Below are 15,379 nucleotides of genomic sequence, written 5' to 3'. Positions count from 1 at the left end.
ATTCAACGCCAGAATGCTGATTGGGCTGTGGCTTGTGTCAATCACCAGAACTCACCAATAGAAAGGCTTTCCTCTGAGTGATCAGCTGACCTCCAGGATCATGTGATTGATCAGGAGACTGAATTGGGTCAGAGAGTTGTTTGTATTATTATTTTATTAAACAAATTACAAAAACAGTTTACAACAAACAGTTACATTTACAGCTGCATACAAGAGACAGCAGAGAGTTGTTTGTATTTTGTGCTCCAGAGAATGTTTTAACTTTGAAAATTAAATGTACACATTCCAAACATGTCTTGTATTAAAAGTGTACTGAGCATGGCAGGATTTAAAAATAATAAACTTTATGAAATATTAACTGAATGTTTTTATTTCAGGAATGGTTAGATTAGATTAGATTCGATTCCCTACAGTGTGGAAACGGGTTCTTTGGTCCAACCAGTCCACACTGACCCTCTGAAGAGTAACCACCCAGACGTATTTCCCTCTGACCAATACACCTAACACTATGGGTAATTTCCAATGGCCAATTCACCTGGCCTACACATCTTTGGACTGTGGGAGGAAACCAGAGCTCCAAGAGGAAACACACTCAGACACAGGGTAGAATGTGCAAACTCCACACAGACAATCACCCAAGGCTGGAATCAAACCTGGGACCCTGGTGCTGTGAGGTAGCAGAGCTAACCACTGTGCCACCCACAAAACAATGACATTGAGCAATAGCAGAGGATGGTTTCGATCCCTTAACCATTGAGTTATGGGCCCAGCATGCTCCCGCTGCGTGGAATGAAGGATTTTTTTTTGAGTCAGGTGGCTACTAATTTCTGATTAGTTTATTAATTTGCAGGACATGCTTATTCCTAATTGCGCCTTGAATTGCATTGGCTTGACTCAGTTCTGAGAAAGGGTCACTGAACTCAAAACATTAACTGTTTTTCCTCTTGCTACAGGTGCTGCCAAGACCTGTTGAGTTTATAGAATCCTTATAGTACAAAAAGCTACCATTTGTCCCACTGAGTCTACAATAACCCTCCAAAGAACATCGTGCCTAGTTTTGGGCCCCATATCTCAGGAAGGATGTACTGTCCCTGGAGCATGTTCAGAGGAGATTCACAAGAATGGTCCAGGAATGAAAAGCTTAACATATGAGGAATGTTTGAGGACTCTGGGTTTATACTCAGAATTTAGAAGGATGAGGAAGGATCTAATTGAAACACCGAATACTGAATGGCCTGGATAGAATAGATGTTGGGAAGATATTTCCATTGGTAAGAGAGACTATGACCCAAGGGCATATCCTTACAGTAAAGGGAAAACCTTTTCGAATGGAGATAAGAGAAACTTCTTCAGCCAGAGAGTGGTGAATCTATGGAATTCATTGCCATAGAAGGACGTGGAGGCCGGGTCATTGAGTATATTTAAGACTGAGATAGATAGGTTCTTGAGTATCAAGGTTACAGGAAGAAAGCAGGAGAATGGGGTTGAGAAACTTAATTAACCATGATTGAATGGTGGAGCAGACTCAATGGGCTGAATGGCCTAATTTCTGCTCCAATGTCTTGTGGTCTTATCCCACTCTATCCCCATTATCCTGCATTTCCCATGGCTAACCTACCTAGCCTGCACATCTCTGGATACTATGGACAATTTAGCACGGCTAATTCACCCTAACCTGCACATCTTCGGACTGTGGAAGGAAACCAGAGCACCTGAGAGAGGAATTGAACCCAGGTTCCTGGCACTGAGGCAGCAGTGCTAAACACTAGTCCACGATGCCACCCTAGTTTCTCATCCAATTTTTGTGTTTTTCAAATCTCCTGCAGCCCACAGTCATTTTTTTTATTGCCCCTTGAACTGGATGACTTGCTAGAGCCATTTCAGAGAGCAGTTGAGAGTCAACCACATCGCAGTGGGCCTGGAGTCATGCATGGGCCAAACCAGGAAAGGACAGCAGATTTCCTTCCATAAAGTGTTTTTCCAATAATGGGTAATAATTGCCATAGTCACCTTCACTGAGACTAGGTTTATATTCCTGATTTATTAATTGTATTTAAATCTCTACAGCTTGCTGTTGTGTCCCCAGAGCATTAATCTGGGCCTCTAAGTTCCTGGAACAATTGATAGTCACAGGGAGGCAGCTTCTGTGCAGTTCCTTGACGTAGAAATTTTATTTCACTCGTTTACAACAAAGGAGGAGTGGTGAAAGAAATGAGAGACGTGGAATTGATGGGACACTGTCCAGCAGCTTGTGGTGTTCCCAGAGCCATTAAGTGTTTGGAAAAAGAAGTAAAGACAACATAAGGAATACCTTTTTAATGTAGCAGGTGGGCAGAATCTGGAGTGTGCTGCCTGAAAAACATAGTGAAGGTAAAAAAGGGGAATTAGGTTTTGATCTGAAAAGGACACATTTACAGAGGAAAGAAATGGGGCAGGGGACAGGGTGAAACTCTATGGGTTTGCCCTTGTCCTTGTAAACACTGAGCCCGGGACATGATGGGCCGAATGGCCTGCTTTTAAGCTGCAACCAAAATGTGATGCTACATTTGTTGTTTCAGAAATGCTATTTTGTGCACAGCAAGATCCCATAAACTGTAATGTGGTGGCAACCAAAGAAAGCCCTTCTGTATTGGAGGACGAAGCTCAGTCATGGCTCTTGGACACTGGGCCACCAGCTTTGTCCTAATAAGAGTTATGGGAAGAGGGGAATTTCTGCTTTGGTTTAACCTCTCATTGAATAGGTGGCTCCGCAGACAGTGCAGTACTCACCTAGCGCTGCTCCGTCAGCCTGGAATTAATTCCCAACACTCTGAGTGAAGGTTTAATTGAACCCACTTAGGTAAGAGCTACAGCTGACCATTGGCCGTAAGATTAGTGAAACCGTCAGAGGGAATCCTCTTGTTTGCCCATTTGAACATGAGTCTGGGCCACAATTCTCATTTTTAACAGATTATGTTTTGACCAAAAGGCCTGACTGTGGCACATTTGAGATGAACAAGAAATAGCGGAAGATCACAAGACAGATAAAGGAAGAATTAGATCAGCAATCAGTATCAGCTGTCCTATCCTCAGATCAGCATTTGTTTCAGCCGGCTCACCCTATGCCAAAAATCCACAGGTTAAAGCTCCAAATCAGAGACTGGGTTTAGTCATGTTGTTGCTATGTGACTGAGCTAGTAATCCAGGGCTGTGAACAAATAATCCAGTCAGAATTAATAGACGTTTATAAAATCGTGAGGAGCATGAATCAGATAAAAAGACAAGGTCTTTTCCCTGCGATGGGGAAGTCCAGAACTAGAGGTCATAGGTTTAGGGTGAGAAGGGAAAGATTTAAAAGGGACCCAAGGAGCAACATTTTCACACAGAGGGTAGTGCGTGTATGGGATGATCTGCCAGAGGAAGTGGTGGAGGCTGATACAATTAAAACATTTAAAAAGCATTTGGATGGGTATATGAATAGCAAGGGTTGAGAGGGATATGGACCAAATGCTCGTAAATGGGACTAGATTAATTTCAGATATTTGGTCAGCATGGACAAGTTGGGCCGAAGGTTCTCTTTTGGTGCTGTACATCTCGATGACTCAATAATTATATGAACAGTTGGGAGAGTTCAAATTTGGTTAATGAAACCCAGAATTTAAGAAAAGGCTTAATAATGGTGACTGTGTAGCTAATGCATTGTTATGAAAATCACATCACTTCACTGATGTCCTTTTGAGGACAGTATCCATCCTCCTTATCCAGTCTGGTTTATATGTGACTTGTAATTGCTCTCTGAATAGACCTAACAAGCCACTCAGCTATTAAGGAGATTTCCATAGACTTTCATCGAACAATTCATAACCTTTACAGTTCACCCACAACTTCCACCCCACACTCAAATTCACTTGGTCCATCTCGGACCCCTCCCTGCCCTTTCTTGACCTATCCACTTCCCTCTCTGGTGACAGTCTCCAGACGGACGTTTACTCTAAACCCACAGACTCTCACAACTACCTGGACTACACCTCCTCCTTCTCAGTATCTTGCAAGAACTCCATCCTATTCTCCCAATTCCTCCACCTCCATTACGTCTGCTCGGACGAGAATACATTCCACTCCTAGGCATCCCAGATGTCCTCCTGCTTCAAACAACCTGCATTTCCTTCCTCTGTCATCCAGACAGCCCTCCACCACACCACCTCCATTCCCTGTTCCACTGCTGTAAACCCCGCCTCCCTCTAAACGCAATACGGATAGAGTCCCCCTTGTCCTCATCCACCACCCCACCAGTCTCCGTATCCAACGTATCATCCTTAAACGCTTCTGCCAACTTCAAGTTGACCCCACCACCAAGACTATCCTCCCCTCCCACCCCTCTCTGCATTCCGTAAGGACTGTTCCTTTCACAGTCCTGGGTTTACACCACTATCCCCACCAACCACCCCCTCCCCCACCCCAAACCCTCAGGTACCTTCCCCTGTAACTGGAAAAGATGCAAAACCTGCCGGCACACCACCCCCCTCACCTCCATCCAAGGCCCCAAACAGTCCTTCCAGGTGAGATAGAGGTTCACCTGCCTCTCTTCCAACCCAGTTTCCAGCATCAGGTGCTCCCAATGTGGTCTTCTTTGCACTGGGGAGACCGAACGTAAACTTAGGGAACTCTTCACCGAGTATCTCAGCAGGGCCTGGTCCTCAGCAATTAGGCAGAGTCCAGTCGTTGACAGTTTGGCGGGGCTGGGTTTTCAGCAGTTGGACCTCCCAGTCAGCACTCGTTTTAATTCCCCTTCCCACTCCCTTTCCAACATGCCCATCCTTGGCCTCCTCAATTGCCGTAATGAACCACGCTATAAGTTGGAGGAATGACACTTCATCTTCCACCTGAGCAGCCTGCAACCCGGAGGACTCAACATTGAATTCTCCAATTTCAAATAACCTCCCTTCCCATCCCTGACTTCCTTCCCAGTCCCTATCCTCCCTTCCTCTCCTCCCAGCCAGTCGACTTCTCCACCTCCTGATACTGCCGGGCTTGCTGTGTTCTTCCAGCCTCCAACTTGACATGACATTCTCCTTGGTAAGATCGCTGCCAATTAAAGCCTACTTGACAACCAATCAGCACCCTCTTCTTATGTTCCTTACATGTTGGTTTGCCCCATGAATTGGTATTCTTGCTAAAAGTCCTGATGGCTAGGCAATTAGCAATGGGTAATAAATGCTGGCCAAGCCAGCGATGCAATCATCACGTAAATGAATAATTTAAAAAGAAAGTGCAAGACAAAAATCTTGGCAGTTTCAAGAGGCCTCTGGTCCTTGGAAATTGGAGAAAGTCTCGGTCCTCAGCAGTTGGGCAGGGCCTGGTCTTAGGCTGTTGGGCAGGGCCCTATCCTCAGCAGTTGGGCAGGGCCCTATCCTCAACAGTTGGGCAGGGCCCTATCCTCAGCAGTTGGGCAGGGCCCTATCCTCAACAGTTGCGCAGGGCCCTATCCTCAACAGTTGGGCAGGGCCCTATCCTCAACAGTTGAGCAGGGCCCTATCCTCAGCAGTTGGGCAGGGCCCAGTCTTAGGCAGTTGGGCAGGGCCCGGTCTTCAGAGATTGGGCAGTGCCCTGTTTTCTGGAGTGGTCTGTTCATGAACCCAAAAGGCGTTGGAATGACCAAAGAGTGATATTTGTCTTAATTTATGTTTTTAAATGGTGCTGTTTTTGTGGTAACTTTACACATGCTACTGTACTTTCGCAAACACAAGTAACAATAAATTTCTATCAATCAATCAAATCTATGACAAAACATGTCATTTCTCAGCGTTACTCAATAAATGAAATAAAAACAAAAAGCTTTGGTGAAAGGCCTGACAACATCCAGGGAGAGTTAACATTTTCGAGTCTGATTGGACTATTGAAGAGAAAGATGGGAATGGAATGGGTTAGATGCTGTTTCTCGACAGTGGTTTCAGGGGGTGTTGGAATGCTCGCTAATACATTCAAGGCCGGGTCAATTGTTATCCTTCAACCAGTGTCACCAAAACAGATTATCGGACCATTTATAACATTGCTATTCATAGTACCTTGCTGGGTATAAATTAACTATTCTTTCCAGGGACAACTCTTCAAAAAGTGTTTAGCTGACTCTGCTGGTCTTTGGGAAGACTTGATGATATAATTGCAAATGTTGTTGCTTTATTTTCTAAGATGTTCTTAGAAATGAAAGAGATAAAATCAACCACAGGTGCTGGAATCCAAAGTAGACAGGCAGAAGGCTGGAAGAACACAGCAAGACAGGCAGCTTTCCGAAATGACCATCCTCGGCCTCCTCCTTTGTGAATCAGACCGCAAATTGGAGGAACAACACCTCATCTTCCACCTGGGCAGCCCACAACCCAGAGAACTCAACATTGAGTTCTCCAATTTCAAATAACCTCCCTTCCCATCCCTGACTCACTCCCCAGCCCCTCCCACTCGCTTCCATTCTCAATAACCCCACTGCCCTGTGGCCAACCAGTTCAACTCCCCCTCCCCCTCCACCAAATACTTACAAGTCCTGGGCTGCCTCCACTGCCAAATCCTAGTCACCCAATACCTGCAGGAAGAACACCTCATCTTTCATCTTGGGACTCTCCAACCACATGGCATCAACATCGATTTCAGCAGTTTCCTCATCTCCTCTCCCTCCACCTCATCCCAGATCCAACCCACCAACTCGGCACTGCCCTCCTGAACTTTCCTACCTGTTCATCTCCCTTCCTACCTATCGACTCCACTGTCCACTCTGACCTATCATCATCACCCTCCCACCTGCATTTACCTATCATGCCTTCCCAGCCACCTTCCCCCAGCCCCCACCCCCCTCCTATTTATCTCTCAGCCCGCTTTCCCCCCAACACTCCTGATGAAGGGCTTATGCCTAAAACGTTGATACTCCTCCTCCTTGGATGCTGCCTGACCTACTGTTCTTTTCCAGCGCCATAACTTTCGACTCTAATCTCCAGCATCTGTAGCCCTCACTTTCTCCTTCCCTCTAGCTACCAACTGGATTCATTCCACCCATTGACCAACCAGGCCATACCCTCTACCTGTCATCACCTATCCCTACCTCACCACCTTGTCTCTGCCATCCCCTTTATTTGCAGCCTGATCCTTTATCAGCAACTCCCCCTAAACCCAACCCCAGTCCTGAAGAAGGTTACACCCGAAACATTGACTTCTCCACCTCCTGATGCTGCCTGGCTTGTTGTGTTATTCTAGCCTCCTGCTTGTCTACCTTAGAAACAAAAGGACTTGAGTTATGCAGTGTTTTATCAAACTCTCAGAAATCTTCCAAGTGCTTTTCACACAACTATTAAGTGATGGCTCTGTCACTGAATTTGGTAACCATTTTGCCCAGATAAACAGACCTGGAATAAACGCTTAGATCCTTGGATTTCTTTTTATTTTATTGGATTAAAAGTCTTTAATGGAGAAGGAAGAACATCTCTTGGGGATTTTTCAAGTGTGTGTGTGGAGATTATTTATATGTGTTGGACATAGCTATTAGAATTAGGATGCATGTCCTTGCAGATGTGCCAGTTTTGCTGAGACAGTCCCAGATTTGCATTAACTGCCCTATTGGCCTAACAATTTCTGCAAAATTGTTCAAATGTCCAAGTTTTCAGCATTTCTCCCATTGGACACTCTTCATACAATGATATATCAAGTGAAACAGAGCAGTAACATGTAAGAATGCAATTGGAATGTAACCAGAGAAGATACATCAGGAAGGTGAGGTAGGGGTCTCCCTGGGGGTGATTGACCCAGGAAAACTGAGACCTCTTGCGAGATCCATCCAGGCCATTCCCGGGCGGCATCATTTACTAAGCTCACTGGAGCCAAAGGATGTACAGAAACGGGGTGCAAATCCAGGTCAATGAGCTGAACAAGGATGCTGAGGAGCTAAGGAGTGATTTACTCACTATTGAGGGAGTGAATGACGATTCACGACATTAGTCCCTGGGATGGTGAGATTGTCTTATGAAGAGAGGTTGAGGAGACTAGGTCTGTATTCCTTAGAGTTTTGAAGAATGAGGAATGACTTAAGTGGTGGATGCTGGTACAGCGATCATGTTTAAAAGACATTTGTATAAGGACAGGGATAAGAAATGTTTGGAGGTATATGAGCAAGTGCAGGCAGGTGGACAAGTTTAGATTCAGATTATGGTCGGCATGGACTGGCTGGATTGAAAGATCTGTATCATGCTGTATGACCATATGACTGCTTCAAAACTAACAAAATTCTTTCAGGACTTGACAGATAAGATGTCGCTTTTGGCTGAACCAGAGGACACAGCTCTGTTAAAGGAGTATGCTATTTCAGAATGCGATAAGGAGGAATTTCTTCAGTTCAAAGAGGTTGTATACTTGGAATTTTCTAACCCAGAGTGCCTTGGAGACTCAATCCTAGAGCAGGTGCAAGGCGGAAATGGATAGGTTTCTGGAGACTAAAGAAATAAAGGGATGTGGAAATAGTGTGTGAAAGTGACATTGCTCTAGATGATCACCAGTAATCTAATCATATGGCAGAGCAGGCTCAATGGGCTGAATGGCCTGCTTTCGTTCTTAAGTGTATATCTCCTTAATACGAAACTCAATATTATGTGAAACTGGTCAATTTGTCCTTTGACTTTTGAAAATCTGTTTCCCTAATTAAAATACATTTTTACAAAAAGTGTTCTGTTCTTTCACTTTGAATCCTCCTATCTGTACGCATGATTTGAAGATGCCGGCGTTGGACTGGGGTGTACAAACTTAAAAATCACACAACACCAGATTGTGGCCGAACAGATTTATTTGGAAGGATTAGCTTTCAGAGCACTGCTCCTCCATCAGGTGGTTGTCTGTACGCAGTTCCCCTGACTGATAAACAGAGAAGACAATACAAATCAGTATGATGCTCTCTTTCCTCAAGACTGGGTACCATTTTTATTGGTGACCCTGCAGCACCATCTGAAAGTGGCTATTCTCTACATCTTGATTGTCTGTTCCTTCTGTGTTGGCTTAGTTCAACTTCTGCCACTTTCATCTTTCAATTTGGAAGTTGTACGTTCAAGGCCCATGTCAGATAAACAGTTGGTTTTGAAATAACACAGTTAATGTTGTAAAACATCTCCAGAGTCCTTTGACACCTATGGGGAAATAAGGGCAAATGACCAAAAAAAGCAAATTAAAGCATTAGGTTTTAAGGAATATTTTTGTATATTCAACAGATTTTTATTCCACTCATTGCATCAATGCTTTATGTTGCTGGAGCAACAGCTGACTGGGATCTTTGAGCACACATGTGGGTGTGATAGGCCAAATGATCAGTGAATTCCTGATAAAGGCCTTTGGTAAACACAATCTCCTCTCAGATATTCAGTGTCAGACAGCTGTAAGATCCTAGAGATGGCATCAAATGTAGCTTTGGCAAAGTTGCCCAGTCTGACTGTTCAGCCTCTGGCAAAGTTGTGGCCATCATAAGTACCGACCATCTGAAGTAGTTTCTTGGAGACTGGACCTGACACAGTACTGTTATCACAGGGAACAAACAGACACACAAAGCCTGACTCGCAACACCCAGTGACCTTGCATGGTAGAATGTGGGGTCTTCCAATTTTGTTATCCTACTAAATGTTGACAGCTTTGTCATAATGATAGCTCCATGAACTGCAGTGGCCACTTCCCTGGAGCTTTGAAACCCAATCCAACACATCCGTTATAGACACCACTTGTAACAAAAGCCTTAAATCCAGTGGGTTTCCAGCACAGGTTTGCTGCTGTATGGGCATGATCTTGAGAATCTTGTCCTTCAAGGGTGATCCGGGAAGAAGACACCTTGATAGGAAAGGAGAAGAGATAAATTTCCTCCAAAGTCTTAATTTTCATATCTTTACCAAGCATAGTTACTAGCACCCACTCCCTGGTCAGCATGGTGGCTCAATGGTTAACACTGCTCCCCATAATGCCAGGGACCTGGTTCAATTCTACCCTCTGTGTGGAATTTGTACATTCTCCCTGTGACTGTGTGGGTTTCCTCTGGGTGCTCTGATTTCCTCCCACAGTCCAAAGATGTGCAGGTTACCCTTGGGAAATGCAGAGTTACAAGGTCTGGGTAGGCTGCTCTTTACAAGGTTGGTGTGGACTTGATGGCCCGAATGGCTTGCTTCCCGACTGCAGAAAGTCTACGATTATCTTCATCATGTCCCCTACCACAGCATCAGCCCTGCCCACAGGTCACTGGAGCTGAAACTACTGTGGAAACTTTCTCTACCATCAGTGTTTTAAAGGAGTATCTTAACAGAGGAGAGTCAGAGCTGAAGAACTGACTGTCAATGGACTGTTGAAAGTAGGGAAGGATAAGAGTCTGGAATTGGGGATCTTGGATGGTTGTAGCAAGTTAGAGAGATCAGGTGGAGTGACAACATGCAAGGATTGGAATATAAGGATGAAAGCTTAAGTTGAGACGTTTCTTAGCCAGGTGCCAATGTAGGTCATGTGAGCATGGGGCGATGGGCCTATGGGACTTAATGCAAATTAGGTCATGAGTAATTCATCTAGGTTAAATGATGTCTTGCAGCAGAGGGAGCGTTAACTGTATCTCCAGCATCATTCCCACCCCTCTCCTAAACTGATTATTTACCTAGTTGCAGTCTATGTGATCTTGCTAAATGCTGAATGGCTATTGTAATGACTAAACTTCAAAATAACTAAGAATTTTCTGCCAGATGAAAATCATGTTAAAATGCTTCTAATTATTCAGCAATCTCCAGTGATTTTGGACAAATGGAGTTTTGGGTTAAATGGACGATGGGGATAATTGAAACTCGGTATTCAGAAGTAATTCAGCCTCTATTTTAAGCTTTATGTTCTGACCTTATCTCTCATATTCCTTTAGCCCTTCTCGTATCTACAGCCCAAACAAACTCCCTACTTCAATGTCCCATGTGGTAGCTGCTCTGTCCTGTTCATGGTGGAAGTGCGTGGCCTCCATTAGGTGAAAACATATAACTACAGCATGACATGTTTACATAGGTGAGAACTGTTAGAATTGCAGAGACAGATATTCATAATGCTATTGATAAAAATTAACCAAAATTCCCTGCAGAGGTAATATTTAATTTGTTATTACTGATCAATTAGATCAAGTGACTTTATTCATTTAAAAATCAAGAAATTGATTTCCAGAAATCTAGTCGACACATCCATTATTGTTAATAAATACTTATTCCCACTTTTTGTTTGAGGTAGGGGACCTATGCAATCAATCAAGATGCTTGTGAAAGGTTCCTCAAATGCTGGAATAGGTATTTAAGGTACAGGTTTTATTGCTGCCTGTGATAATCCTATTAGCTGACATGTGACATGTCTGGCAAAATTCAACTACATCCTTGTGTAGTCCAGGCCAGCAAAAATGTCTTTGTATTTTAGCCTGTGTTTTCCTCACCCCTAAATGACCTCCAAGTGATAGCTCATGCGCCACTCGCAACACCTCCTTTCTATACCCTACTGGCAAAATAATTTGATGAACCTCTGCCCATTTCTCATCTGCTTGAATGTGTGAGGGTCTCCATTTCCTTATTACGACATCATTTGTTAAGTAATAACACACAGGGATATATTCACTCTCCTCTTCTGTATAGGCCTTTTGATACAACTGTTTTAAGTTCTCATCTTCCTGTTGTAACTCGATCGGCTTAGCAGAGCTAAAGATACTTGCATGTTTACCTATTTGCTCCTGCTCTGTCCCACTTATCTGATCAAAAAAGTCTCAGATAAAGTTATATTAGCTTCCTTTTCTGTGTCTTTTGATCTCTCCTGCTTCAACTTGTGCCTCTGTGATCACACAATCTGGATAAAATTCTGGAAAAACATCCTTCATTTCTTCAGTTGCCCATGTCTCCACTGGCTTTTCAACTAGAATAGTGAATAGCTATATCATTTGCAAGGACAAATTGTATTCCTGGATCTGAAAGGATGTCCAGTACACCTAACACAAACTCTCCACTCTTCTCTGGACTCTCTAGTCTTGCTTTACATAATTGAGCACTTTTTGTCTCACCATGAATTCCTGTTACCAGTACCTTCTCTGGCAATAGTTCCTCAGGAGTACATATCTCTTCATCTTCCAGCATTACAGACTGAGAGGATTCTGTGTCCCTAAATATTGTAATCTCTTTACTTGCTACTCCTGGACTATGTGAATAAGCTTTACCCTTGCATGTATGTTTTTTAAACATACCTGGCACATCCTCCTTAATCAACCACTGATCATCTTGTACACTCTGAGGCAGTTGTCTAATTTCCCTTGTGCTTTTTGTTACCAGTCCAAAAAAACTCCCAGGCTTGCCCAGTTTTCCTACATCTGGCTTTCTCCTAGCCCACCAACACTGTGATTTTGTGAGGCCCACTTTATTACAATGAAAACACTGGAGCTTTAAACTTCTTTGTCCCCCCCTCAAGGCTTTCTTTTTTACCCTGTGGTAAGTTATCTTTATGACCTTCGCTGAGATCTACCTTTCCACATGAGGATTTCTCTTTGCCCCAGTTTCTATCCCTCATGGACTGAAATTGATTCTGGAAGCCGAACCACGTTTTATGGACCAGCTCATAATCATCAGCCACTTCAGTTGCTAACCTTGCTGTTTTAACTCTCTGCTTTTCTACATGAGTTTGCACTACTTCCTAGCCAAGGTTACCCTCAGCCTTTATCTCAAGCCTTTTAAGCTGGCTTTCCTTTTTAAGTGTCAGTTTCTGAAGTTCAAACGCTCTCTGTTTTTCTCTATCTTCTGCTGCTCTCTCTTTCTCCCTCTCTTCTGTTTTTAACTGTAACTCAAACTGTTTCATTTCTGCTGCCCTTTCCTTATCTCTCGCTTCTAACCCAAGCTGCTTCATTTGCAATTGAATTCTTGTCATCTCTATAGATTCTGATGGTTTTTCGGCAAGTTTAAATGCTGAGCTCCTGCTGTAATTATCTCTCTTTTCCTCACAGAAGCAGGCAGGTCCAATTCTAGCTTCTCTGCTAATTCCTGCAGCGTGGTCTTATTCACCTTTTGCAAAACTTACAAATTCACCACATCCACATCCAGAAAACTTTTGGCGACTGAAAGAGCCATTACTATCCCAAGCTTTGTCAGCCAACCAAACCAAAACCCAAAATAAAGACACTAACACTGACCACCCACTGTTCAAAATCCTGCAAAGAGCCCCCAGTCTGTTATGGACTAGGCCAGACCACTCAAAACATTTTTAAGCAGGCAACCCAACTCATAACTTTGCAATATTTTTCAGTAAATGTACAGTGAAAAATTACCCGGAGTAAGTTAGCTAGGTTGACTACCACGTTTAAAACAGACAAAACTTTATTCACAAAATTACACAGTGAAACACAAAGAACAGAATAAAGACCCCCACAGAACTTAGTCTATCCAACTAGACTTAATTATGCTGTTCTGAATATACACAACAGTCCCTTAAGCAAACCCCCTTGATAAACAGTGAAAATGGAACAAATGCTTCCAGTTTGAAGTTAGAAGGGCAGAAAGAGAGAGAGCCTGTTTCCACACAGCTGAACTCCTAACCAGGTCTGGGCTGAACTGCTCAGCTAGAGTGCTTCATTATATAGGTCACTTCTAAAACGTGACCACTTTGGCCTGAAGTCTCATCTGTTTACATATAAACAAAAGGCCTCTCAACATCCTTTTCCATCTCTGTACCAAACTAGTCACCCCGGAGCCTGGAGTTGTTTATGACCCCTCTGAATAAAACCAAGGACACAATATCCTTGAGAAAAGGAACAGCTTTTAGAAAAAAAGAACCAGCTTTGTGACAATATTCCCCCCAGTCTCCTGGCCAGCTGTTATCAAAGGGTCAAGAAAATTTTCCAGCCTCCATATGTGGTCACAGTAGGAGTAATACAGTGACTCAATGGCTAACACTGCTACCTCACAGCACCAGGGATGCAGATTCAATTCCACCTTCGCTTGACTGTATCTATGGAGCTTGTACATTTTCCTCATGTTTGTGTGGGTTTCCACCGGGTTCTCCAGTTTCCTCCTACACTCCCAAGCTGTGCAGGTTAGGATGAATTGGCCAAGCTAATTTGCCCATAGTATTCAGGGATCCAATTCTTGGATATGTGAGGGAATCTATTTTCAATCACTAGGGCTTAATTTAAAACTGGAGCCAGGTTTCTCAGTGATGAAATTAGGAAACAGTAGGACATGGAAAGATGGCAGAAACCATCTGCTGAATTGCTGTTGAAATCCTCATTCATGTTTTCACTCCCTCTAGTCTTACTTATTCCAATATACCTCTGACTGTTCTCCCATATTCTACACTTGTGTTCTTAAACTCATCCAAAATTCTACAGTTATGTTTTAACTCCCAGCAATTCTTGTTGACTCCTGGTCAAGCAACATTTGATTTTAAAATTAATTATCATTCTTATTTCTAAATCCCTCTAATACTTTCTCCCTCACTGTCTTTCTAATTCTCTCCATCCACAAGCCTCCAAGATATTTGCCCTTCACAAGTCCCTTGTGAATCCTGAACTTTAATTGCATTGGTGGTTGGACTTTCAGTTGCCTAGGTCCTCAACTCTGGAATACACTCCTTAAACCTCTCCACCTCTCGAACTCACTATCCTCCTTTATGACACTCATTTGATCCTCTCTCTTTGACCAAGCCATTAGTCACTTGACCTAATATCTCCTTAAGAGGCGAGGCACCATACTTCCTTTTATAATGTTAAAAATCACACAACACCAGGTTATAGTCCAACAGATTTATTTGGAAGCACTAGCTTTCGGAGCACTACTCCTTCATCAGATGGTTGTGAAGTATAAGATTGTAGGTCGCAGACTTTATAGCAAAAGTTTACATTGTGATGTAACTTAAATTATAATGCTCATAAATGTTTCTTATAATTAAAAACATATATAAATAGGTTGTTCTTCTTTCTATATTGCAGAGGTTTTGATGACTTTCAAAACTTGTATGAATTTCCTGAGAATATTGATTCTGGAAACATTTGCCGATGGGGAGAATGTTTATTTAATATCTTTATATTTCCTTTAAGTATGAAAAGAGATTGGATAGATTGGGTTATTTTCATTGGAGCATGGAGACTGAGGTGGGGGGCATGACCGAGGTATATACAATTATGAGGGGCATAGACAGGAAGGAGTAAATAAAACAAAGAACTGTGGATGCTGAAGATCTGAAAATTAAATCAGAAATTTCTAGAGAAACTCAGCATGTCTGACAAAGTTTAAAATCACACAACACCAGGTTATAGTCCAACAGGTTTAATTGGAAGCACACAAGCTTTCGGAGCGCTGCTCCCTCATCAGGTGATTGTGGAGGACACAATTGTAAGGGACAGAATTTATAG

The 15,379-nt window shown here is 43.1% G+C and overlaps 1 pseudogene; it reads right to left on the bottom strand.

The window, feature by feature from the left end:
- Positions 1-9,219: 9,219 nt before the first annotated feature.
- On the bottom strand, positions 9,220-9,918 carry LOC122542003 (annotated as a pseudogene).
- Positions 9,919-15,379: the final 5,461 nt, after the last annotated feature.

The sequence above is a fragment of the Chiloscyllium plagiosum genome, chromosome 39, assembly GCF_004010195.1.
Source record: "Chiloscyllium plagiosum isolate BGI_BamShark_2017 chromosome 39, ASM401019v2, whole genome shotgun sequence".
NCBI lineage: Eukaryota > Metazoa > Chordata > Chondrichthyes > Orectolobiformes > Hemiscylliidae > Chiloscyllium > Chiloscyllium plagiosum.
This window is presented reverse-complemented; position numbering and strand designations above follow the sequence as displayed.